At 35.9% G+C, this 4,530-nt stretch overlaps 1 non-coding gene across 1 annotated transcript; it reads right to left on the bottom strand.

Annotated features, from left to right (window-relative positions):
* Positions 3,648 to 3,730, bottom strand: TRNAL-UAA. Its single transcript has one exon. It is a non-coding gene; the product is annotated as a tRNA-Leu (tRNA).

Here is a 4,530-nt window from a genome sequence, read left to right as displayed (position 1 = left end):
TTGCTATTAATCTTGCATTTTTTCAAGTTTGAAAAAGTGTTGACAGTTTGAAAAAGTGTTGACCTTAGTCTGAAGGTGAACAGTTGATTGCTATTAATCTTGCATTTTTTCAAGTTTGAAAAAGTGTTGACAGTTTGAAAAAGTGTTGACCTTAGTCTGAATTGCTATTAATCTTGCATTTTTTCAAGTTTGAAAAAGTGTTGACAGTTTGAAAAAGTGTTGACCTTAGTCTGAAGGTGAACAGTTGAGGCCACAATCAAGATTTAGGACTACATTTCACCAACAAATCCACTAGGTTCGGGTGAATTCGCATAAAGGTTGAGAGTTTAGGATTTGTTCTGATATCCCAACTGACTTATAGATTACACAAAATAACAAGCATCTATCTAGCCCAATATGAATTTATTATTCTTATGAAATGTAACTAATAGACTGAGAGCCTAGCATAAGCAAGAAGTGAGATTACCTACCTCCTTTCTCTGATCTTAAGTCAGTGCATAAAAGAGGAGAAAACTCCCAAATTGGGTGCTTGTTAAGAACTAAAATTTAAGAAAGAAGGAAAAGAAAACTTCATTGTGCACTCTAAAACTGGGAATTGCTTTATAGGTAAATTTCAAAGCTGTTTGGGATCTGTTTATAGATTTATCCTCACAAGTAATTCAAGTTCCACTTTCATTTCTGTATGTATGTATGTATAAAGGAAAAGTAGAAAACAGCAGTGCGACCGCCTTATATTATTTAGGGGCAGAAAGAGAATGAAGAAAAGGAAGAAGTAGATGGATAGCAACGAAGGCAGGATGATAAAGAATGGAATGGAGACTTATCCTTCCTTCTCACCAGGAGTTATCCTTTCTCGCCAGGTCGAGTAGTCCCCTCTTGCTAGGCAGCGTCGTCCCTTCTCGCTATGCCGAGTCGTCCCTTCTCGCTAGGCCGAGACAAACATCCTTTCTTATCAGGCCGAGTCCTCCCTTCTCGCTAGGCCAAGTAAAAAGACGGTCATCCTCGAGTCGCACGCCAACAGCCAGTCACCATCACATTAAATGCATTGTTAGAGTCATCATTGTTCTAGCCCCCATAGTCTTTATGACTCATTAGGCTACATCAGCACCATACTTCCTTTGTCACCATCACATTGATCACAAAGGTGACTCATGCCACCCACAGCTGACACATATAAAGTAACTGCTGACTAAACAGTTTGCTTGGGCTTGGCCGAAACTACAAAATTGCCCCTTTGAACCTACTATAAATAGAGGGATTGTCTGCATCACAGAGGTCAGTAATCTCTTGTTAAAAACACACTATCTCCATATTACTTCTCCACTCAAGCTCAAATGTTGACTTCATCGTTGGAGGAATCATCAGAGAACCCAACTTCGGTCCTCTAACGTGTTGTAGTTCTGTAGGAAGGTCAGTAGTCTATTGGGGGATCAACCATCAAAGAAGATCAATGCATCCTAACACCTCCATAATCCACACATAAACCCCCTGTTTGATAACTGACATCAACAAATTAAATTGTAACTCGGTAAGAGAGTCTACACTTCTCTCTTATATAGCGTAGGAGAACATAGTCTAATTAATTAGTTATAATTATTCTTTAGATGATAGAGAATGAAATTATATACAGAGTTTCATTAAATTTCTTCAACAGATCACTAGCGAAAAAAGAAGGAAGAACTTCCCTTTAGCCTATTTGTATTTGTTATATCCAACTTCCAAGGAAAAACAGGCCATATATTTTTGTTAAATCTTAATTATGAAATGAAACCAAAAACAAAATAGTATACAGAAAATAGAGGCCTCAATTAGACTTGTCACAACAGATAAATTTACTTAAGCTTCAACCATCTTGTGTCTTGCAATCTTAGCATAACTAGAAAAACAACAAAGTCATTGAGATCGAATATAATATGACAAAAACCCTAAAAAATGAGGATAAATATGAAAAAAATATTTTAAAAGGATAAATAGGATATGGAGTATTAATATGACAAAAACCCTAAAAATTAAAAATAAATATTAAATTATTTTTGAAAGGATTACTAGAAACAAAAAATATGATATGCAGGTCTAATATGACAAAAGGGTTTTTAGATATTAGACATTTACATCATCAGTATTTTGATAAGTCCCCCAAATCTTCTATTTTGACATTAATTCCTCAAATCACCATAACGTGCTGATATTAGTCCCTCTGTTAGTTTTTTCATCTAAAATCATCAACTCTGGCTAGGTTTAGATTAATCATTAATAGTCAATTACCAAAATATCTCCACCCGCTTAATTATCCTAACCAAGTCATTTCCCTTTCTCTCAACCCTGTTTCAATAATCGCCGGAGTTGATGGGTAGGTAGGGAGATGATTGGAGATCGAGAAGCAACAACAGTGGTTGATGGGGTGGCACCGTGGCAGTCGTGGAGGAGGAGAGATTGTTGGCGGGAGTGGAGGTTGTGGGGGTGGATGAGAACGGGTTCTTTCATGGGTTGAGCTCTTGGTGGTGACTCCTAGCCATGGCTTGTCTGTGCACGAATGAAGGCGGAGTTGGGCCAATTATGGGCCGTCAGCTGAAAGCAAGCTCATTAAGTTGAATATGGCTAGAAGCTCTTGGGCTTGTATAGGCTGTGGGCTATTGTTGGATGGCATGAGGAGAGAGAGGGAATGAGAGGTGGGTAATTTGTGTGCAGCTGAGAGAGGAAGGGAGGGAGGAAGAGGATAGCGAAGAAGAGGGAGCAGGAGGAGGAGAGGTAATAGAAGGAGAGGATGTTGGCTGCCCAATGGCTTTGGGTTTTATTAAATGGGTATGGGCTAGGAGTAGGGGTGTCAACTGAGCGGATACTGTTCGGATATGACAATTACTATATTCATATCCGTTTACCCATCTCGGATATGGATTTGGATACGGATATACGTTGGTAAGAAAATTTTATATCCATATCCACCAAAATTGGATATGGTTACGGATATAGATGCGGATATATAAACGGATATGCATGCGGATACAAAAAGGCTATTAGAAAACTAGATAGTATTCAGGAAAATATAGTCATGTGATACAAAAAGAGTTTGTTAATATGTTCATTATGATTGAAAAGCTAAGATTAGACATCTTGATCATCAAAATTAATCACAAATCCATAATCTAAGACTCAAAACTATCGTAAGAGTATGACCAATATGTATTCGGATATTTTCGGATACAGATACGGATATTTCACTTCAAAACCATATCCTATCGGTTATAGATTTGAGTAACCATATTCGTATCCTAACGGATACGTTGTTAGGATACGGCTACAGATATTTCCTCGGATACGGATACGGTTTGACACCCCTAGCTAGGAGGTTCTTAACAGGTTCGGTGTAATTGGTTATAGGTTTGGATTTTTTAAGTGAGAGATATAACTATCCATTGATGATAATGATTAAAGAAAATGGAATATTCCCTAAAGTTTTATCAGCAGCTAACTATATTGACCAATATCAACACATTAAAGCAATTTGGGAGACTAACAGTAAAATATGAAGATTTGAGGGACTAATGTAAAGTACATATGATTTAAAGGACTAATATCTAAAAAAAAACCATGACAAAACCCCTGAAAATTAAGGATAAAAGCATATATATGTAGTATGCAAAATATACTGCTGGCTATGGGGTTCGAACCCATGCGCACTTGTGTGCAGAAGATCTTAAGTCTTCCCCCTTAACCACTCGGGCAAACCAGCTAACGAACAAATTCGAAATTTTAATAAATTGTTGTTTACTTCAAGTTCATTGGTACAGGGGTATCTAATTTTATCCTGCTTTCAGTAATAATCAAATTATGTTTATTAAGGTAACAAGTGTTATGTCCGTACTTGCATGGATAAGTCTAATTATTTTGATTTTTATATGAAAATTTTTATCTCATTTAGACTTCCATTCTAATTTGAATTTGTATTTAGGAATTTAGCATGTGATAACGTGTTTAGTCTATGCAATATATAAAGGGGGAAAAGGCCAAGAACGTGATATGTAGCAATAAATATTTATAAAAAATATGATGAAATTTCACATGTAAATAATAAACGATATATACTTCATAAAATCCAAAAGAAATTGTGCATGCATTAGAATATATGAAAAGTTTTAAGTTCTGTATTGGAACTCCATCTAGGAATTATTAATGAAGGAAATGACATATATAGGCTTAGCCCATTTTGTTTACCACATTTCAGCAAATATTAGAAGTGTGTGATAGTTTCAGAGGTTTATCTTTTTTCGTTGGTGTTGAAGTAAGAGATGCGCAATTACATAACATAAAGTTAATTTCACATAACACCTCTTTAACTTTGGGGTACTCACTAAATCCTCTGAACTTTGAACTTTCCTCACGAACCCTCCTACATGTTAGACGCAAATAAAAAACTTACTGAGAGAAAAAACCTTCAAATTTTAGGAAAAGATGTATGACAAATGATAAATTATAAGATTTTGAAATTGGTTATCTGAAATTAACCTTTTAGAAATCTGTATACATATTGGA

This window comes from Asparagus officinalis, chromosome 9 (assembly GCF_001876935.1).
Source record: "Asparagus officinalis chromosome 9, Aspof.V1, whole genome shotgun sequence".
Lineage (NCBI taxonomy): Eukaryota > Viridiplantae > Streptophyta > Magnoliopsida > Asparagales > Asparagaceae > Asparagus > Asparagus officinalis.
This window is presented reverse-complemented; position numbering and strand designations above follow the sequence as displayed.